This window comes from Tursiops truncatus, chromosome 17 (assembly GCF_011762595.2).
Source record: "Tursiops truncatus isolate mTurTru1 chromosome 17, mTurTru1.mat.Y, whole genome shotgun sequence".
In the NCBI taxonomy this organism is placed as follows: Eukaryota; Metazoa; Chordata; class Mammalia; order Artiodactyla; family Delphinidae; genus Tursiops; species Tursiops truncatus.
Window position 1 is genome coordinate 46793336 of NC_047050.1, and position 23349 is coordinate 46816684.

Sequence of the window (23349 nt, forward strand, 5' to 3'; positions counted from 1 at the left end):
TTAGTGCTCTAGGATCACTGATATTATGATTACCCTTTTTGTTAGTTGCGTATTGGACAGTTCTCATAATATTTCTGTATGAATGTGAAAGCAAATGGATCTGGACTTCGTAAAATGGGCTAACGTTGACTAGTTTCTTTTTAAACATGTTTGCATTGAGAAAATGTATCCTCTAGATGTGAAGAGAGACTTACAATGAGGAGGTCAGAAATGCAATCTCTTGGGGGAACATCAGTGCACAAAATGCACCATAGGAAACTACTATTCTGATGATGCTTTAGTCAATATGCTGGGGAAGGAGGTCAAAGGGGAAATACTAAATATGCTTTCATAATTAAGAACATATAAAGATTACTTCAATGTTTTAAAGAATAGTCCATTAGTTAGGAAAAATATTTTCCCCATTTCTACTGGAAAAAAAAATTGGAGTTCAAGAAAAGTTCAAATTGTAAAAAGTGAGATATATGACTGATATAAATTAATAGCAATTTTTTAATACAGCACAACTGTATACCAAATAGAAGATATTTTATATCATATAAATATATATTCATGTCTGTTATTTTTCTATATTTTATTGTTTGCCATCTATATATTGTTATTTTCATAATAGATATAAACATTTTAAAAGTTATTTTGTTATATAAGGGGGCAAAGTTTTTTTTAAAAGAAGTTCATTTATGATTTGACATTGAATGTCAAGGGAAATGCAAGGCATGATACATTGACGCAAAGAGTTGTATTAATCTATTTTTGCCAACGAACTAGTCTGCTTATATGTTATGAACCATAAGAAGTATAGTAACAAATAAAAACAAAAAAGCACAGGGACCTCATAGTTCCCATTCCAAAGTTTCAGCCATGAATCAGGTACAACAATGTAAAACCTACCAGTTACAAAAGAGGTTGGATTCAAACTGGGTTTCTGGCAGATGGGACAAATCAAGGCCACCTGTCTAGATGACTAAACCCTTTTTACTAATATTTATGGAAAAGGCACTTCTACTTCTATTCGTAGCTTTTGGTGATTTTAGGAACCAAGTGGAACCTTTCTCTTCTTCCGGGGAATGTCCCACTCTTGGAGAAGAACAGACAGGTTTATTTACTTATTTATTTATTTATTTTTCCTGTTCCTTTCCTACATTTGACATCAGCAAAAGTTTTAAATATCACAACTGATTTGGCTGTAAATGGAGAAACAGTACCGAACAAAACAAAATGAAAAACCCAAAGGACAAACAGAAAATCCTAAATAAACCCTCAAGTTTGGTCTTGGGGTTTTATATATACAAATGACACAGGCGATCATACACAGCGTAATTAACACAGCAAGGATAAGCAGTACATGGTGCACAGAGTCCCAAGATAACCCTGCCTAAACACCTTGTGGAGATCCTAATAGGTACTCTGGCCACACATTTTTACAATAAAATATCATGTTCCTCTCACCCATGTGTTCATAGTTGTAATCAGATCACTTAACCAAAATGTGCCTCAGAGGACTTCAGGGATTGTTGAAACGTTCCCCATTTTTAAAGACAGAAATTCAAGACAAACAAAACACAAACTTCACACACAAATGCCAGCATCCAAACAGACAAATGAATCAGTTCACAAATCGGGGAGAAGTCCAACAACTCTTTCCTCTCTCCAACAGTGTACCCCACTCAAATGCAAAACGAATTGGCTTATTCCAGAGAAAAAGCCCCAAACGGAGAGAAACTAAAGTTCCCAGCTGCACACACTGGAGTGACTTACCCTACTGGATTGAGCTCGCCAGCTCCCGAATGCCGATACCTTGTTCCAAATGCCCAGCGCTGGGGTAGGCACTGCTACTTCAGAGAATTCTGAAGGGAAGATCCTCAGTACAAGTGGTCCCGGCAGATGCTAAGGCCTTACCTGAAAATTTTCCAACTGGGGCCGGCCATCCAACCTCTGCCTGGCAGGAGGCTGGAGAGAGAAACTCGGCAATGCAGCCCATTCCATAGTCTCTAACAGACTCCTTGCTAACGCCTAGCCTAAATCTCCCTTCTGGAATTTTACATTTCCTAGACTCAGTGTTACCGAGTCCAAGCTCATTCTGCTCACCACACGACAGACCAACTTGTTGGGGAAAGGAATAGCGGCTTTACTCAGAAAGCCAGGGGACTGAGAAGACGGCAAACTCACACCCCAAAGAACCATCTTACCTGAGTTAGAACTTCGGCTTCTTTTATACTAAAAGGGGAGGGAGTAAAGTCAAACACTTCCGGGTTCCAGCCCGCCTCCAGAGGAGATGTGTTAATTTCTTCCTGCCCGCAGTCATTCACAGGTGGGCCTGGTCAGGATGTTTCCTAAGAGCTAAACAAAGGTTTTTTAGCTTAATGCTCATTACCTAGGAGGCAGGGTTCCCAGAGATGGGCCATTTTGTATAATTTAGCTTATAGGCAACATCCCTTTAGTGATGAACTTGTAATGGAATACAAAAGTTCTCCCCTGTTACATTAGCACTACCTTCTAGAACTGTATAAAAAAGGGCTGATCTCTATTCCACATGATAGTCCTTCAAATATTTTGTTAGCTGTTTACTTTCCCCAGCTCTAAGAAAGCAGCAGAGCAAGTTAGCTAAAAGTACCAGTTCTAGATAAGAATACTTGAGTTCAAAAATGTGCTCCTTCATTTACTAGCTGTATAAACTTGAGTGAGCCACTAGCCTCTCTAAGTCGGCTTTATCATCTATGAAATGGGGAAGCAGGGATAACAATGGTACCTACCTCCCAAGGTTTTTGAGAGGATTAAGTGAGATAACATATTAATTCTAGACATGTAAGTACTCAGTAAGTATTAACCATTGCTGTAGTGATGGTGATTGTACTTATTGTAAGGAACGGCACCAAAAACGGAGGAGAGCTTAAACAAGCTTTATTTGGGAACGCTCCCGGGCGAGGTTCACTGGTCCGAGAGAAAGGGGCCAGAGAAGTCGCGCCTGGGTGCGGGCCGCGAACAAAATTTATAGGGGTGGACGCAGGGGAGGTGCTTGCTGTGTGAAGCAGCCCTTTTTTGGTAATCTCTCGGTTTGGTAATCTTTGGGTGTTGTAGCAATGTCAGGTGTCAGTTGCATCAGCCTCAGAGCCATTGGTTCCGCCCCTTGGGGAGCAGGAAGACCGGTCGGTTGCATCAGCCTCCTTGGCGGTGGTTCAGTCTGCCTCCCTGGGCCCTTCCCCGGACCTGCTGGCCTTATACTTATTACTACCACTATTGACTCTTCTCTCACCCCTGCACTTCTAATCCCTTCAACCATTTGTCATTTACTAGAAACCCGGTCATCTTGCTTGTACTTTAATATCGTCTCCAGAATTAAACAAAGGACCCCAGATGGGTACTGGCCCATGAAGAGTACTAGACTACGGCCCCTACTTCTATAAACACAGCCTGAAATTCCGTTGCTTTTTTCTGCAGCCACCTCACGTAGCTCTTTCAGACTGGGCTCAAGGTTAACCAAATCTCCCAGACCCTCCTTCAGTGAACTGCTTCCTCATTCTGTCCTTGTGGAATTTTGTTTCTGGCCAAGCACAGATATAAAAGTTCATTCTTGATAAATTTTTTTCTTATTGGGTTTGTTGAATATTCCAGCCTGCTAAAATCACTATGACTGTCCTAACTCTAGCATCAACTCTGAATTATTAAGACATCAAATGTATCAGCTTCCATTGCCAGCTCTGGTGTTTCCTGTCTTCATCCATGTCTTTGATAAAATGTTGACTAAAATAGGGTCAAGATCAAAGCTTTGTAATCCTCTACTGGTAATATTGCTGGATATTAATAGTTATTGTCATGTAATACCATTATAGTTTATAAGGTGCCTTTAATATACATAATCTAACTTAATCCTTATGAAGTAAATAGTGTTATTATCTTTATTTTACACATAAGAAATCTGTAGTTCAGAGAGTTTACATAACGTGAGCAACGTCTCCCATCTGAGAAGTGGTATATCCAGATGCAAACCAGGGTCCTCTGACAACAAACTGAGTTGTTCGATCAATTATGAGACCACTTCACCTTACGTCATCCACCATGCATTTTCCCTCTTTATCCTTAGGCAATCCATAGGACCTTTCTCAAATGACTTATTGAAATACAGATTTACTACCTTTATTATATTTTCCTCCTACTGCAAGGTGCCAACAAAGCACGGGGCGGGGGGGGGGAGGGGGAGGTGGGGAGGGAGGAAGCAGTTGCTGGTTATAATCATACCTACTTCTCTGAGTTATTATTTGGATTTGACTAGAACATGGATATGGTCTTGGCATAAAGTGGGTACTCACCAATGGCAGTTCTTTTCCTTATCGTGGAAACTCTTCCCCATCATAACACTCTTCCGACAGGTACATGCGTAGGTGCTATTTATCCTCACTTATGGGATAAAGTGAGGATATCCTCCTTTTCTCATCAGAGCTCATCAGTGGAGCCTCTCTGTAATTAGACTTTTCGTTTATATGTTTGCTTTATGTATTTCTGTTTTGTCTGCCTTTCCCTTTTCTCTTGTTGGAATATTAGGATGATTTGTTTTCCCTAGATTTTTGCATGCCTCTTTGGCCATTACCACTCCCACCAGGGAATCATCCTTATATCCTCTGCATTTTTCAACACGCCAGTAAAAGCTCTAGGACACATGTCTGATGATGACCAGTATCTTCTTTCCTCACTGTGATAAATATAAAACGAAATAGTGACTTACTCCCAAGAGTGTAAATGACTAACTTCTACTTAACAAACCAGTTTGGGGGTTTTTGTTTGTTTGTTTGTTTGTTTTAGAATTACACTCTATTGGCTGGTCCCTGGCTCTGCCACTTAGGGTTCAGCCTTGACAATATCATTTATATTCTGAGTCTCACTACCTACAGCAGCAAAATAGGAATAGTAAAACTATCCAATGCATTGGGTTCTCAGAAGGATTAAATGAGATTATGTAGAACCCACAGCATCATGAAGGTATAAAATAAGTGCTTGCAAATGCCAACTATTATGAGCATAAGCAATTAATTAGAATGTCCTGAAAACGGTTTCATTCTTTGTTGGTCTGTCTCATCGAAGGTACAAGCACTTCTAAGGAAACAAATAGTTTCCTCTGTACATTCAGGGCACCAGCTGCTGGATTTGGAGGTGGGTCTGCTGAGTTCCCTAATAGCAGACCTCGCCTAATCTCCCCTGGAGATGAAGATACCCCCAATAGATTCAGCAGCCCACAGTCAGAGCTGCATACAAGAAAGACCCCAGTGAGGAATCTCAAGAAGGAAGGCAGCTCAGGGCCTTCTCAGAAGGGAGCAGCTGGGCAGACAGAGCTGAGCAGTTCTCCAAAACCTAGGACTTTAAAAATACCCTGGGAGAGTTCACTCCATATGGGCTGGCTCTGTGTGTCCTGGAGCATTGGAAATGGGAGGGGAAGTCCCTTCCCATGGAAGATAACACTAGATGGAAGCAGGGCGACCTCAGAATCCTCGTAGGCAGATCCTTGCATTCTGATCGTGCAGCTTCTCTGGATGTTTCCTAAGCAAGAAATAGGTCAGGCTCTTTTCTGGGTCTCACCTCCAGAGTCTGGGCTCCCCTCTGTCATAGGTCTGGCTGGTAGGCTGCCAGGGACAACACACTTCTTGGGTTTCCACTCAAGGACAGCAGGGGCCGGCCCTGACAATATGCTGGGGTACACAAACCCTGAACCACTGATGGATGACTCAGGCCCTACCTGGGAAAGATGAACAGCATGGTAACAAGAAACTGTCTGTTAGGCAATCATAAACTTTTCTGAGCAAATTTCAAGCTCTTGCTGGAGAACTATTGAAAAAATGTGGGGAAAGGTGCATGTTGCCTAGTTCATTCTTGATCTGTGTGCTAACAGCCATGAAGCTTACGTAAGTTGCTTGTAATACAGTAAATGAAACTAACCAAACAAAAATCAAAATAGGGCTTCCCTGGTGGCGCAGTGGTTGAGAGTCCGCCTGCCGATGCAGGGGATACGGGTTCGTGCCCCGGTCCGGGAAGATCCCACATGCCGCGGAGTGGCTGGGCCCGTGAGCCATGGCCGCTGGGCCTGCGCGTCCGGAGCCTGTGCAAAAGGGACAAATCTAAACAGCTATTTTTCAGCCTGTTATTCAGCAGGTATGCATTCATAAGGCCATGCCAGGTGTGTTCAGTCAGGGCCCATTCTAATTGGTTGGCACCCTCTTCTAGTAGGTTGATTCTCCATTCTGATTGGTTGAGGTCTGCCTTGTGTTAGTTATTAAGTATTTGACTCTCACCAAAAATAACCAGTAATGTGGCACCCAAAAGATAAGTTGAACTTATCATACTCTTTCTCTCAAAAGAAAAACATTGAAAGAATTAGCCCTACAACCCAAAATTGTGGATCACAAAAAGCATGATTAAATAGAGGAAGTTAATTGATAGTAGAATTTTTTAAAAAGCTGACATATAAGACTGTAATTGCATCACAATCATGGTGTAGCATTATAGCTTTGCCAGGATGCTTTGACCAGTCTTGAATTCAGAACCATCTGTCAGCTACAGACTGTGTGAGCCTCCACCCTATTTGAGATCTCCTCTTCTTAGATATCCAAGGGGTCTCCTAATCACTTCACCTGATTCCTCACATTAACCTCCCTCCCCCCAATTTAAGCTGCTTTGAATGAGTCTCTATTTAACCTAAGAGACAAGCTAAAACTGTAACATAATGTATAATTCAGAATATTTGTCAAGCCATGACATCAATATTTTATCAAAAATGTTCATACCAATATTTTCATTAAATACACACACACACACACACACACACACACTCTGCGTCAGTGCAGGAATAGGCCTAATATATTAAGAACAGATGAGCAATCTAAAAGCTAGAGACACGTTTTTTTCCATAAGATGGCTTTAGTAGCACTTAATTGTCTTTAACATCATTCAAACAATTTTGTTAGATTGTATGTGACAGCTGTCATATCCATGTGCATTTTAAAAAAACTTATAAAAATTGGTGAATTTGTGAGTAGCCATTAATATTGAAGATGGGAGAAAAAAAGCAACATTTTTGGCATATTATGCTTTATGATTTTAAAAAAGGTAAAAATGCAACAGAAATGCAAAAAAAATTTGTGCAGTGTATGGAGAAGGTGCTGTGACTGATCGAACGTGTCAAAAGTGGTTTGCGAAGTTTCGTGCTGGAGATTTCTCACTGGACGATGCTCCACGGTCGGGTAGACCAGTTGAAGTTGATAGCAATCAAATCAAGACATTAATTGAGAGCAATCAACGTTATACCACGCAGGAGATAGCTGACATACTCAAAATACCCAAATCAAGTGTTGAAAATCATTTGCACCAGCTTGGTTTGTTAATTACTTTGATGTTTGGGTTCCACCTAAGTTAAGTGAAAAACACTTTCTTTCCGCATGCAATCTTCTACTTAAACATAATGAAAATGTTCCATTTTTAAAACAAATTGTGACAGGTGATGAAAAGTGGATAGTGTACAATAATGTGGAACAGAAGAGATCGTGGGGCAAGCGAAATGAACAACCACCTACCACACCAAAGGCCGGTCTTCATCCAAAGAAGGTGATGTTGTGTATATGGTGGAATTGGAAGGGAGTCCTCTATTATGAGCTCCATCTGGAAAACCAAACGATTAATTCCAACAAGTACTGCTCCCAATTAGCCCAACTGAAAGCAGCACTCGACGAAAAGCATCCCGAATTAGTCAACAGAAAACGCGTAATATTCCATCAGGATAATGCAAGACCACATGTTTCTTTGATGACCAGGCAAAAACTGTTACAGCTTGGCTGGGAAGTTCTAATTTATCTGCCGTATTCACCAGACATTGCACCTTCAGATTTCCATTTATTTTGGTCTTTACAAAATTCTCTTAATGGAAAAAATGTCAGTTCCCTGGAAGACCGTATAAGGCACCTGGAACAGTTCTTTGCTGAAAAAGATAAAAAGTTTTGGGAAGATGGAATTATGAAGTTGCCTGAAAAATGGCAGAAAGTAGTGGAACAAAACAGTGGATACGTTGTTCAATAAAGTTCTTGGTGAAAATGAAAAATGTGTCTTTGGGTTTTTTTTACTTTAAAAATGAAGGCAATTTTTGGCCCACCCAATAGAATTTACTCAGTTCTCTTGACCTTATGTCTTAACAGATGATATTGAGCAGTGGTTCTCAAACTTCAGTGCCCATCAGAATCACCAAGAAGACCTTGTTAAAATGCAAATGTCTAGGCCTTATTGCCAGAGTTTCTGATTTGGTAGGTCTGAGAAAGGGCTCAAGAATTTGCATTTCCAAAAAGGGTCCAGGTGCTACTGGTGCTGCTGGTCTGTGGACTACACTTTTAAGAACTACTGATGTGGAAAGTTCTCAGAGCAAGTTCATGTTTATGTTGGTCTGTATTTATGTTTCTCATCTTTAGAGAGTCATCAGCTCTGTGGTCACTCATTACTTTACAACACTATGTCATCTGTATTCCCAGAGTTAGATGATGAGAAGCTGATATCCAAGATCAAGGAGAAGGTTATAAAGGAGCCATTTCAGTAATAAGGATTTTTCCTGGAAAAAAAAATGATAGCAGGGAGATTTGAGGGTTTCCAGTTACTTCTCCAGTACTTACTGTGCTATAAATAAACAGCCTTAAGTATACAGTTGGGATCTGACAGTATTTCTTTAATAAACTACACTGGGAAAAGCTAATGATGGTGGGCCACAGATGTTTCTAATATTTAGGTGGTCATTATCACCAGCAGTACATCTCTAATTCACATCAAATGAAATTTCACAGCCCAGTGATGGCCCATTTTTTAATAGATGCAAAACCAAAAAACAACAATAACACTAATTACTGCCTAGACTTGATATAGCTCTCCATTTTGTCAAATTGTGAAATTCCCACATGCATTCACTTTGCTTAGTCACACAACTTTTCTGTGAATTGAGTCCACGTCCTGGTGCTTCTTCACTCAACTAATGTTTATGAAAAAACAACAAAAGTTAGGACCTGTGCTCTGTGGGGAAGCCAAAGGTGTTCAGGATATGGTGACTTCAAGGAGAAAAGGTTACTGTAGAGGAGAGGAGACTTCTGCAGAAATTACTGTGACAGCAAGAAGTGGAGCAGAGCAAGTAGCTGAGGACTCAGAAGAGAGTGGAGTCACGTTTTGGTTGGAGTGATCAGAGAAGGTTCTATGAAGAAAGTGGTAACTCAGCAGGATTTCAAAGGTGGACTTGGGTTTTGACAGGCATATGGGAAGAAAAGCAAGGACAGGGAATTAATTCTAAGTGCACCAGAGGCAAACTAGCTGAGTATATCCCATTTATAGTGAGTTAAGTAGTTCATTGCTCATGTAAGATCCATGCAAAGGAGTAGTGGGAGAGGAGATTAGAGGTGAGAAAAAAGGGGGTGTAAATGCTAGGTCAAGGATTGAGAGTTGATTCAGTAGACAACGGCGGCACATTGACTTTTTTGAACAAAGGAATAATATGATCTGGAATTTACCTTTATCACATTCATGAATGGCCAATGACAAAGGAAGAAGAGTTAATGGAAGCAGTGAGATGACTCAAGAGGTGTATTAGTATAGGACTGACCCAGGAGTGTACTAATCCAGGCAAGACCCAGGAGGCACCCATGGGAACAAAAAAGTGGGGTATAAATAAAGGAGAGACAAAATATGGTAACCGACTGTATAAAGTTTAGGTTTTGAGAAGAGTGTTGGTACCATTAACCAAAATAGAAAAGTCAGGGGGAGTGGTATGTTGCAGACTTGGGGAAGAAAATGATAAACGTAAGTCTAGATATGTTAGGCTTATACTTCTGTAAGTAAAACCAGATGGAAATCTTAAAAGCAGCTGGAGAAGTGGGGACTGAGCTTCAGAAGAAAGTCAGAATAGGCCAGCTTATGCTGCCATAACAAGCAGCACTAAAAATCCTAGTGACTTGAAACAGTCATGCTCATTTATAACTCACACACCGCGGCCACCGCAATTCCGCAAGGAGACCCTGCTCATCAGGGATGCAGTTTCATGGAGGATCCATTTCCGTGTGTTCTCAGTGATCATGGAGACTGGGCAAGGGGAACATGGACACCCAGGAGCCAGTTAGAAAGCTGAGCAAATTTTAATCTAGTGTTAATTTGTGCTGCTTCTTGTGCACGACAGCAGCAGTAGTATCGCTCTCGGAAATAAACATCCCATATTACGATGTCTATGAATATAGGTTTCCTTTTCTACCCTCCCTCCCTCCTTCCTTCCCTCCTTTCTTTCCTTCTTTCCTTCCCTCCTCTTTCTTTACCTTTTTGGAAATCACTTATTGTATATAAGTTGTAATCCAGACCTCAGGTATCAATGGGGAACTTTCAAATACAAATATTACCAATACAAAAAAAAACCCAAAAAACTGCTGCCCGGAAATGTCACGTGCCTCTTTTCCCCTCACATTTAATTGGCAAAAGCAGGTCATGTGATCATCCTTGAGATCAGGAGAATGTGGATAAATAATCCTATATGTGCCTAGGGCAAAAGAACTACCATCTGTGCAACTGCTGTTCTGACTCCCATATGCATCATCTAAGACTGAGACCCTTGATGAAGACAGAGCAGTAGATACCGCCTTTGATGTAAAGAGGAGAGAGAGTGGAAAGCAAAACTCTAAGGACAGAAACTTGAGGAATACATAGGAAGAACACATACTTACAGAGGCAAAATAAAAACGCATAGAAAAGCAAAGGGCTCAGTTTACTAGGGCCACATTCACGAGAAGCATCTCAGGAAGGTTCCTCACTACCAAATCTGGAGATGAGTCAACAACATCCGAGGCCAAGGAAAGACCACTGAGTCTGACCTTGAAGGAGACATGGCTGACCTCCAAGAGATCTGCTTCACGGAGGCGATGGGGTCAGATATGAAGCCAGACTGAGGAAGGAGTGATCGAAAGTGGAGACAGAACACTGGACTGCTGAAAAAAGGAAGGGAAATAAGATGCCCGCTTGAGGTAGCAGCAAAATCAAAGCTGCTTTGCTAAATGAAGTCTGGCAGGTTTTTATGTGTTCATTCAGCACATGTTTATTGAACATTTACTCTTGCCAAACACTGTTTTAGGAGCTGGGGAGTGAGCAAGATAAGCTTTCTGTTCCCATGAAGCTTATCTTCTAGTGGAAGCAGACATACAATAAACAAGTGAGCAAAGGAATCAATGAGTGAAAGAGATCATTTCCAATTATATTTAGTTCTGATAAAACTAAATAAATTATATTTAGTTCTGCCTTCTCTTATAGAAGGGAGTCACAGGGTGGGTGGGGAGTATGGCCTGAAGAGTATGTCCTAGACTAGTCAGGAAAGGCATCTCAGGAGGGGATAGCATCTCAGGAGGGGATGCTAAAGGATAGCGTCCTTTAGCATGTTGCCTCCTAAAGGACAAGAAACATCAGCTAAGGACAGATTTGCAAACAGTGTTCCACAGCAGGCAGAAGCTCTGAAGGAAAGATCAAGTTCTCATAAAAAATGGGGATTAGAAGAAACATTTTAAGGGACTTCCCTGGCGGTCCAATGGTTAAGACGTTGCCTTCCAATGCAGGGGGTGTGGATTCGATCCCCGGTCGGGCAGCTAAGATTCCACATGCCTCCTGGCCAAAAACCCAAAACATAAAACAGAAGCAATATTGTAACAAATTCAATAAAGACTTTAAAAATGGTCCACATCAAAAAAATCTGTTAAAAAAAATTAAAAAAGAAGAAGAAACATTTTAGCTAGCTGGTTGTGTGTGTGTGTTTGCATGTAAATACTTACAGCAAATGAAGGTCTAGAAGAAATTTGCCTCTCAATGCACAGGATTCATTGGTTTAGAAGGACACGCCTTCTCCTGCAGGCAACCTACCACAGAACCTGCTTCAGTTGCTTGGGGGAAATTGCTGCAGGGTAGAGATCTGCTGAGGCAGGTTCTTTTGCTTGGTGTATTATATTGTGCAGAACGTTTCTTTTTAAAGCTTTTGAACCAGGCTTCTCATGAAAATGCCTTTTATATTGGTACTTGCATTCTCTCCAGTTTCAGTCTTGCAAATTTTAGTCAAACGTTTGTATAAGGTCGACCTTTCTCACATGTGACTGTGGGTATAGGGAAGGTTTTCCTGGGCCTGCTCATGGATTTTTTCAAAAGAGAAGCTTAAACAAATCTCTGCTGAACTCTATGACCAGCCCCACTGGTCTTAGGAGGGCAGTCATCATGGCCATTATGATCTGAATTAAACCACCACTGGAAAAAAGTACATATATTTTAAATTGGGGTATGCCAGGGTGGTGGGATGATCTGCTAAAAGATTAATTTGTGTTAACTTTTTTCTGTTTATTCATAATATTTGTTTATTGTCCCCACTGCCCTCCCCTGCTATAATGTAAGTTCTACAAGGGCAGGAATATCTGTGTGTTTTGTGCACTGATGTTTCCTCAGTTCCTAGACAGTGCCGGGCACAGGGGAGATACTCAGTAAGTACTGGGTGAATTCGTGTTTCTTCTCTTTGTTGTGGGACCCTGGCAGGAAGGAAGGTTTTTCTTGGGCTAGTGCCAGAAGGTAGCCAAGTTCCTGAGTGAGGTGTTCTGTCCACCTCGAAAGCCCTACTCCCAACATGCAGAGAAAAGCCTCTGCTCAGAACAGCAGGCTGGAGATCAAGGGGGACAGAGGTGTGAGGACAGGGTCATGGGGACAGGACCAGACCTTCCCTGAGTCTTTGAGCACCAGGGATAGAGGGTGTCTCTTGCAGATTGCCAAGGAGAAGGAGGCGCCCCTACTGCATTCTGAGGGGAGAGGGCTAGAATGTACTCTTCTGATTTACATAAATTCAAAACTTCCAAAAAGATATCTTAAAGGCCAAAATGGGATGAGAGGGTGGGGAACGTGGCCACAGTCCACATGTACTTTTTCCTCACATGCTTTGGGTATGGGGCAGAGTGTCAGGGCTTTCCAGTCACTTTGTCACCCCAGTCTCAAGACCACCCTGGAGGCAGGTGTAAGTGCAAGCTCCATTTGGTAGGCAAGGGGACTGCAGTTTGGAGGACGGTTGAACCTGGAGCTGGTGGTGGCTAGTGTGGCCTGGAGAGGAAGGGCTAGAGCCACCGTAGTCAAGGACTCACAGAAGGGTCGTGAGCATGATCTCGGAGCTGTGGAGACTCACCCCAGAACAGGGAGGTCGCCCCCAGTGATGAGTGTGGAGGCCAGGGGCATGGCTTAGAGACAGGTGGGGCAGGTAAACTTGACTGTGGCCTTGGATCCCCGCTCGGTATTTCACATGGTGGCTTCGTTTTAATATGCCAGCAATTTGGGGAAATCTTGGCCCAGGAGGTTTCAGAAGACAAATTCTGCTTTCAGTACATGCGTTGATGGCGGGAAGTTGGCTTCAAGCAGAGCTCAGCAAGGGCAGCAAAGGTGCGGGTCAGAGAACCCCAGCCCCTGTGTAGCCATGCTGTGTTCACAATCCCGGTTCAGTCCCACATTTCCAGTAGGAGAGAAGGAAAACAGAAGAGGGTAAGTGAATGCCCAAAGCCACTCTGCTAAATCTAATTTAAAACAGAAAAATCACCAATGGTCATTTTGGAAATGAGACCCTTTCCCTGCAGAGCTGGGCAGGGTCAATAGCACCCTTCAAGAGAGAGAAAAGCCCATCATTCCCTGGGCCTTCTGTGAAGCATCCTCTCGCCCGTGGGAGGCCAGGAGTGTGTCTGATTTTCCACCTTTCTGCTCCAACAGGCTGGGCACAGGCTCCTCGTTAGCAGAGAAGGGTGCAGAGGAGCTTGGTCTGCATGAACCTGTATTCTCCTGGCCTAGGTCACAGCCACATGCCTCCTTCTCCCAGTGTCCTGATGTTCCAGGAAATGTGCCAGGCAAATTCAGGGGGCTCTGACTTAGGGTGTGGGCTTGGGTCCATTCTTTTTTTTTTTTTGAAGATGTTGTGGGTAGGAGTTTATTAATTAATTTATTTATTTTTGCTGTGTTGGGTCTTCGTTTCTGTGCGAGGGCTTTCTGTAGTTGTGGCAAGCGGGGGCCGCTCTTCATCGCAGTGCGCAGGCCTCTCACTATGGCGGCCTCTCTTGTTGCGGAGCACAGGCTCCAGACGTGCAGGCTCAGTAGCTGTGGCTCACGGGCCCAGTTGCTCCGTGCCATGTGGGATCCTCCCAGACCAGGGCTCGAACCCGTGTCCCCTGCATTAGCAGGCAGATTCTCAACCACTGCGCCACCAGGGAAGCCCGGGTCCATTCTTTTGTCTTCAGTCTCTTTTCCTTGTCCTCCTCAGGGCTGACCTGAAGGCTCAGCATCTCCAGGGCCAGCTGTGTCGCTCCTGTTCTTGGGCAGAAAACCCGCTGCTGTTTGGTGACTGACACTAGCAATGGCTGTGGGAGGAGACGTCAGACTCGGGCTTCTGACGAGACGGCCAAGGGTGTTTTGTATCTTCTGCTCTGTGAGCACAGTGTGTACTCACAGCGCTAAAGCCCTGTGTCAGATGGATTCCCGCGTGCGACTCACGCTCGGCTGGTCGCTCCTGCAGAGAGGAGCGTCAGTAGGGACGTTGGTCCCAGAGAATCTATTTCCACGGGTTTGAAAAGCTACGGGGCTCTGGGAGCATTTGATGATTGAGAGAGATCAACATCATGTTTGCACCTTTTCGAGTCCCCCCTAGACAACCTGAACTGATATGTGAGAACAGAGAAAATTGGTTCCCAGGGAGACAATACTCAGGGTCAGATGACCCTGGCAGCCCCTCCCTCCTCTTTTCTATCTCTCCAGATCCTTAGGGCCAGCACAGTGTCGCCTCTAGGAAACATCCTCTGACCTTTATTAACTATGAAGATTTCTCTCTTCTCTCAGTTCCGATGCTACCTGCTATTTCAATTCCATTCAGCCTACGTTTACCAATCTCCTACTTTGTTCCAGGCCAATGAAAACGACAGTGACACCATCCTACCCTCTCGGGGACTTGGAGGGGAGATAGGAATTCATTACCGCATCATAGTGCATTAATATACACTGCCTTAGAGTGTTTATTCAACTCAGCTGCATGTGTATATATTTATATTACATAGATATAGATATTGATATATAATTGGTTTTCCCATAAGACTAAGCATTTTGAGCATAGGGGATGTATGTTGTACGATCATTCCCAGTGTTCAGGGTATAAAGCAAATGTATAATAATTCCTTTTAAAATTGAAAGGAAATGAATTTGAGGTGGTAGAGCCCTATGGTCAGAGCATCTTCTGGAAGAAAACCAGCAAGTTATTCATGTTTGTTACAACTAAGCATTCATGGTTGGTTTCACTTGCACTTTTTCCGCTTGAAAATAACCCTACCACTTACGCAGTTAGAACAGAACAGAATCCTGCTGCTGATCTCAGGAATACCTTGCAGGCTGATTATTTCCAGGCTTATCTTTTCAAGGCAGCCAAACAGGCCAGTAAGGAGCAATGAGGGCTACTCATAAAAGGAAAAAAATTAAGTGGGATCCTTATCCCATATCATACACAAAAATAAATTCCAGGTAGATTAAAGATCAAGATGTAAAAGGAAAACCTAGATAATTAGAATATCTCTTTGTAATCTTGAGATAAGAAAGGCCTTCCTAAACAAGACAAAACAAAACCCAAAAAATTCAGGAGGCATAAAAAAAAAGATTGACAGATTTGAGCTTATAAAATTCAAAACTTCTCTAGTAAAGATAGAAAAAAGTCTTTTTTTTTTTTTTAAGCCACCAAGTTGGAGACTATTATCCGCACAGATGGAGATCAGTAAGAAAGGTGAATTTTTTAAAAAAAGATAATCTAAAAGAAAAAAAGGATTTTAAAATGACATAAACAGAGAATTTATAAAAGTTTACAAATGGCCAATACAGGATACCTTTATTTTTGTCTCTTAAGGTAAGCTATGCTTTTATTGCTGTTAGTCTGTTTTTGTCTCCATCATAGCGAAATTCATTTTGTAATATGATTTCACAAAATATAGCACCATTCTGTTATTAAGATCTTTTGGAAAGAATTTTATCTTTTGGAGATATTTTACCTCTTTGCAGTCATCTAGAATCCAGGTTTCCTCTTCATGACCTAGAAAAGAGAGGAAAAGTTCACCAGGGCCTCAGCTTTGAGAAGCCACAAATGGAAAATAAAAGTCGGGGAGCATCATCACCATGGCAGCGCCTCCTATTCATTGCCAAAAGTGAAGCCTCTTTGACTGTCACAGGGATCCAGCATTCTCAACAGAGATGAGCTAAAAGTGTGCTCCTTAGTGGCTTGGAGTAAACAAAGAGTTTATTTTGGCACCAGTGATGGTTCAGACCTGTCTCATTCAAAGGCAAGCTGACTTCAAATCACACATAAAGATAGGATGCCATTGTATCCCCGGGCATCAGAGGCCTAAACACACTCACTTTCTCATTATCTGACCCCATTTCAGGGATAGTCACTTCCATAGCCGTGTGTTGCCTTGGTCACCCGGGCACACAGAGCTGAAGAAGAACTAGGAGAAATATATTTATATACCTATGAAAAGGGCTGTCAGGAGAGCTGAGAAGAGAGATTCTGAGAATTGGAAACCGACTTTGAGAGAAACAGGAACAATGGTAACTCAGATAATGAGCTATGAAGGTAAAAGTGCAACTTTGCTGAGTGTGATTGGAAAGAGAACTAAGAAGTGGATCAAGAAGGGTTGGGAATGTTTGTTAGTCATATGCCTGAGGTTGCTAACATCAGCTTTTTCTAACTCCCTGCCAGGGCTCAAGTGCTGGCAAAGTCAGTAGCACAGGGAAGCTGCCCTGTCATCCTCCCAGCCTTCCTCTTCCCTCCCTTGTGTGGAAACCATGACATCCAAAAATTATTGCTGGCATGTCTGGAATTCTTATTTTTCTTTCTTTTTTTTTTTTTTTTTTTGCAGTTCGCGGGCCTCTCACTGTTGTGGCCTCTCCCACCACGGAGCACAGGCTCCAGACGCGCAGGCCCAGTGGCCATGGCCCACGGGCCCAGCCGCTCCGCGGCATGTGGGATCCTCACGGACCAGGGCCCTGCATCGGCAGGCGGACTCTCAACCACTGCGCCACCAGGGAAGCCCTGGAATTCTTAATGAAACTTTTCTTATTTACCTTAACAAGGTGTCAGATACTAAAACAGGTATCCCACTCATGCTCCTACTTCATGAGTGTAAATATATTGGGCAAATCCTTGTCTGTCTTATTTTGCTGTTGCTGCCCTAGTATGAATGAACTCATCCTTCTTTCCTACTCCTTCCATGTCTTCTTCAGCATAATAATAACTGCTCAGTTGTTTATATTCATAAACATGTATATATAATATATGTTATTTAAATATGTACATGATTATATATTTTAGGGTGTGTTTTGTAATATAAAGTATACACATTATGTGTGGTTTAGAGAGCATTGTGGTGGTGACCTGGTGCAGAACAGCTGCAGGAATCCAGGAAGGTAAGTCAGCACAATACAGAAGCAAGTAAACCCTGGGGGCATTGTGTGCAGCCCACTGGTCTAGAATATTAGTGCCCAGGGGGATGGATTCAAAGGGGGGAGGCAGATCAAAGGCCACCACAAGTATTTATAGGTTTTAGAAAGAGTTACACCCACAGAGGAAAGGGAAATTAGAAACGCAGGAACCATTATGGCACTCAGAGACAAACAACAGGGACAACTGTCTGTCTTGACCTTAGACAAGTAACCCCCTCTCCCAACCCAAGAACTGTCACTTAGGTGACTCTTGGCTGTTGTTCCCCCATTTGGCATAAGCAAACACTAGTCATGCTCTCAAGCCAGGCCTTAATTTTCACTGATAGAGTTGCAACAAATATGCATTTACAAAAAAAATCACAAAAGAGAAAATGAAACAATATTTCATGAATAAGAGTCAGAATAAAAAATAAAGACCAGAACTACAAAGACTTCAGATATTGGGATTATAAAATATAGAATACAACCTGTTTAAAGAAACAAAGTAGGAATTAAAGACACTAGTAAGGAGCAGCAGGTATCAAAGTGATAATGTTCAGATGAAATTTGAAAAATATCCAAGTAGAACTTATAGAAGTAAAGACTATCATAAATGAAATATAAAATACTAATCAATGGGTTAAACAGCAGTTTGGACACAGCTGAAGAGAGAATTGGTGAACTGGAAGATAGGTCTAAATAAATTACATGGAAGAAGAGGTGTCAAAAGAGATAGAAAATATGAAAGAATGGTTAACAAACATTTAAGATAGAGTAAAAATGCCAATATACATCTAATGAGAGTTATAGAAGAAGAGGACAAAGAGAACTGGTAAGAAGCAGAATTTTAAAGCAAATGAGACTGCCCCTTACTAATGTAAAATGTTAATAATAGGGGAAATTGGGTGTGGGGTATATGTACTACCTTCTATCTTTACACTATCTTTGTGCTTCTGTAAACCTAAAATTGTTTTAAAATAAAAAGTTGATTAGCATATCTCCTCTCCCAGAGAGAGAGAGAGAGAGAGAGAGAGAGAGGGAGAAATTTTCCAAATACTATGAAAGACACAAATCTTCAGTCAGGAAGCCCTATGACTTCCAAGCAGAATAACTAAGAGGAAGGTAGACAAAAGAACGTACTTAGACACATCATAGCAAAACTGCAGAAATCAGAGGCAATGACAACTTTAAGACAGCCAGTGAGAAAGGAAAGATAACCACAAACAAGTGATAATTAGACTGACAGCTGACTTAGCAGCAACAATGGAAGTCAGAAAATTGTAAGACAATATCTTCAGTATGCTCAGATAAGATAGTTGTCAAGCTAGACAGAAATACTTAGCAGAACTACTTCTCAAGAACAAAGGCAAAATAAAGACATTTTCAGATAAACACTGAGGACCTTGACCTCCAAACGCTTACTAATTGAAATTCTAAAGTCTATACTATAAAGAGAGACAGAAAGAGAAAGAGAGGAAAAAAAAAAGAATCCTCAATAGGTCTGAGATACAAGAAAGAAGGGTAGGTAAAATTTTTTTTAAATTCTGAATTTGGAAAAATCTTACAATGATGTTATAAAAAATAATATCTAGATTATGAGGTCAAAAAACAATGCTCCCCTTGAAAACTGTAGGGGAATCCTTACTTGTCTACACGGCTTCTGGTAGTTTGCGGGCAATTTTTGGCATTCCTTGGCTCGTAGATTGCTCCTTCTAGTCCTCCATGTTCACGTCATCTTCCTTCTCTGTGTGTCTCTCTGTGTCCAAATTTCCCCTTTTTATAAGGACATCGGTCACATTTGATTAGGACCCACCCTAATAACCTCATTTTAACTTGATTACCTGTGTAAAGACACTACGTTCAAATAAGGCCACATTCTGGGGTTCTAGAGGATAGGATTTCAAGATATTTGGGGGAGGGAGGGGGAACAAGTCAACCCGTAACACAATCCCAATTCTAACTGGTGGTTTTAAACTCCGGACTTCACCCTTGGTTCTAGTTGCTACTGCCTCTTTCTTTTCCACCTCCCACCCTTTCAAACCTCCAAAGCCAGTGGTGCCCACGGTTCCATGCTCCTACACTGCTTATTATGGGCTAATTTGTGTCCTCCCTAAATTCATATGTTGAATCCTAACACTCAGTACTTCTGAATGTGATTGGAGATAGAGCCTTTAGAGAGGTGATTAAGTTAAAATGATGCCAGTAGGATGGGCTATAATCCAATATGACTGATGTCCTTATAAAATGAGGAAACTTGGACACACAGAGAAACACCAGAGAGATGCACAGAGGAAAGACCTTGTGAGGACACAGTGAGAAGGTGGCCATCTGTGAGCCAAGGACAGAGGTCTCAGAAGAAGCCAAACCTGTTGGCACCTGACCTTGGACTTCCTTCCTCCAGAGCTGAGAAATAAATTTCTGTTGTTTAAGCCACCGAGTCTACGGTATTTTGTTCTGCAGCCTGAGCTGACCAATCCACTGCTCAAAGCCCCTCCTGGCTGCATCTGGCAATGCTCCTGAGCACTGTCCCCAGGCCTAACTCCCTCCCCCACTCTGTGGGCTCTTCCTTGACTTACATCTCAGTGTGTGAGGTCCATGCAGCCATCTTCTCAGCTTAGGTAGGTGGCATGGCCACCCACAGGGTTACGCTCCCAACACTGTCCAGTGTGACCTTTGATGCCACAGCCCCTGTGGCTATGATGAGGGGCGATGGGAGCAGACGGAAGGAGGGATTCCAGCAGCTGCTTTGAGACTATTTATGGGCTCAGAGGATGTGAAAGAGGATCACGTGAACATCAGGCAGCTTGCTGAAGGAGAAGCGTGACTGAAAAGCTCCGTTGAGGCTTGAAACTCTTGTTTATTCCTGTAGGTCCAGCAATGCAGAAGGAAGGAAGCCGGCCCTTCTAGCCTCTTCTACCCCCACGTTGTCATCAGGCTCTGGATTTTTCCTTCCTTGGATTTCTCCTGGAAACAGCTTCCTTTACTTGGTGGATATCCAGATGTTCCCCTACCCCATGGGTCTTTCCTTCCTCTTCTGGTTCTCCACTTGTTTCCTGGCCTCTCCTGCATAACAAGGGTTAACACAGTAAAGAGCCTTGAGTGTTGAACAACTCACTGTTCTGGGCTCCGTGGACACAGCTGTGGTCAAGGTTGACGTCAGGAGTTTACATTCTTGTGCTCTGGAGACCGTAGATAAACAAACAAACAAGAAAACTTTGGGGGAGTCGTGCTGAGAATTAAGATGGGGAGATGAAATGGCAATTGATCAGGGATGACTTTAGATCAGGTGGTCTTTGGAGCAGCTCTTGGGGTTGGGGAGCCGTTGACAATTTATGATTGACAGTACTCTTACTCAAGCTGTGAAAGCACCAGATACACAACAGAGTTCTGCCCTCCTGGCTCTAAGTTACAAACAAGTAAATGTTTGCTTATCTATACCAGACAGAGGGGGTAACCAGACCTGGTTAGAAAGTGAATAAAAAATGCTCCCAGGTCCCATTTCCTTTGTCTATTTAAAGGGGATTTTTAGCCATCTGGAAGTTTTCTTATCAGACATTTGATAAGGAAAAGGGATGTTTTGAAAGGTTGTTACCCAAGAACACATAAACCAGGAGAAATATATTTAACCTACCCTGGTACCTTCTTGAATTCCCAGACATTGAAAGGACATTTAAAAGTGACTAGGGATCCCAAAGCCAGGCACTGTCCCTTAGGCCCAGCACTAAGTCCAGGGGAGCCCTTTCAGATGGGTACACTTTTGCCAAGGGTCTGAGGGCAAGGGCATGCAGCATCCCAGGTCTTACAGACATGCCCCGTGGAGCTCTGTGGCAGCACTCTGTGGGAGGGGAACAGCGGAGGGGGCTGGGGGCCATATGGGGAGCATAGGTGGTGCCAGGAGCAGCTGGAGCCTCAAGGCCTCCCCCCAACCTCACCCGAAAATGGCAGGAGAGAGCACTTGGCTCTTATCGCTGGTGCACCGATGTTCATTCCAGGGCCAACACACTGACCTTCAGCTCAGGAAGTGACTTCTTAGTCAATTGCTTCTTTGGAGGGACCTGCCAGGATTTGAAATGAAGCAGCAGTTCTTGTAACATCCAGTCATAAATCTAAATCTTTTTTTTTTTAACTGAAGCAAAATAGTGAGATAACTTGACGTTTTGCATGCTTAAATTTAGAACAGATTATAGCAATTGAATACCCACATCATAAGCTGCTTCATTTGAGCACAACACACGTACCCAGGCTCAGCTTCATGTGATTTGAGTCTCGAGAGTGATTCTTCTTCTGCCAAAGTTTTTAAATCTTAGGCTGACTAGTAACTTTCAGCCCGAGGATGAGGCCACCTGATCTCCAGTCCTGGCCCTCACTTGGTTGAGCAAAGCTGCCTCTCTGGGCCTCAGGAAACCCCTCTCTGTGGTGTGCACACACTGTGTGGTGTGTACACATGGTGTGGTGTGCAATGCCCAGCTCTTATGCCCAAAGGGTATCATCCCAGATGACCACAGATAGTCTTTGGGATGATGTGAGTAGAGAGATCTATGAGATTATATTATGAATCTATGGCTAATAATGGCTATTAATAATAGATGCCACTCACCCAGTACTTCTCACATGCTGGGCACTGTTGGAAGCACACTTTGTCTTAATTGCCCTAGTTCTCATTCCTCATTTTACCAATGAGGAAACTGAAGCCCAGAGACGTTAAGTAACTTGCCCAAGCTCAAACAGCTCTAAGCGGGGAGCCAGGATACAAACCCAGGCATGTGAGTGCACCCTGTGCCTTCCAGCCTTTGGGTATCAGCCCTGAGATCTCCCCACCAGCACTGACATAGAGGGATGAGAATGGGATGGAGCTAGAGAGTGATGCTGACTCAAAGATGGCTCCTCGTGGGAGTGATGTCTCTGGGCCTGTCCCAGAGCTGGGGAGAGAGAGACATGGAGGCAAGAGGGATGAATAAATACAAAATGGGTGATCCAATTTAGAAAAAAAAAAAAAAAAAAATCATTGACGCCTGACCATGAGCAAGGTGCAGTGTTTTAAAATTTCCCTTTCAAGATAATTGCTGTAGACCTTAGAAAAATGAATCTAATAGAAGAAAAAAAGAAAGGCAAAGGGAGCCCAGGGATTTGAGTATGAATATGCAGGTTTAAAACATCTTTTCCCCTTGAAATACAACCTCTTACCTTGCTGGAAAGTCCTGTTACTTTAGCTTTGTCTCAACTCTCACTCTAAAGGCTGGCTGGGCTTGTCAGTCAAGACCATCTGTGCTGGAATGAGGTTTCTTCCAAAGACCTGATTTTGATTTTCTAGGAGCTACACCTGACCTCATACACTTAAAGAGGAACGTCTTCATTTCTGCTTGCTGTCTCCCTTCCTGCCTAAATAGGTGCTTGCCTGATACCTACAGGCAGGACAGCGGGAGGCGGGTTATTGGGTTTTCAGAGAAACCATTTCCTTTTCGTAGGACATAGCTGCAGAACCCAGGAAGTTCAGAGATTCAGCCAGAGGTGTTTGCGGGCTTTGCCTGAGGACAAAACATCCAGGCCAAAGTGAAGCATTTAGTCAAAGCCAGTGGGCCTGTCTTTCCAACCCTTTCTTTGTTTTTTTCTCCTACTCGAAAGTTGTTGGAATGAATTCACCTTTTGGTGGGTTTCCTTGTGGATATTTGTTTGGACTGACTGCATTCCTACGCATGCTTGTCAGTAGTTGCAGCCCTTCTGTGACCTAATCTGGGCCCAAATGATAAATATTACAAGGCAGGTGCTATGAAGATGAGGAAATGGGAGAGAGTGGGCTTCACAGAAAATTATGAGAGCCCCTGACTCTAGAGGCTTCCATTCAAATGAAGCCACCATCTA

The 23349-nt window shown here is 42.7% G+C and overlaps 1 protein-coding gene across 3 annotated transcripts in view; it reads right to left on the bottom strand.

The window, feature by feature from the left end:
* LOC117308665 (dihydropyrimidinase) overlaps nt 1–23349 on the bottom strand; it is a 234092-nt gene that overhangs the window by 61106 nt on the left and 149637 nt on the right. For 2 of the 3 annotated variants that reach the window (XR_012327301.1, XM_073794654.1), the window contains 8 exons: nt 21423–21545; nt 20067–20553; nt 16062–16102; nt 7557–11640; nt 5926–6085; nt 5362–5529; nt 4308–4687; nt 2190–2340 (listed from right to left, as the gene is read on the bottom strand). The gene's annotated coding sequence lies outside the window, so the exon portion shown is untranslated. Of the gene's footprint in view, nt 1–2189; nt 2341–4307; nt 4688–5361; nt 5530–5925; nt 6086–7556; nt 11641–16061; nt 16103–19135; nt 19282–20066; nt 20554–21422; nt 21546–23349 lie in introns of those variants that run through there. The other variant, XR_012327302.1, reaches the window with a different exon arrangement.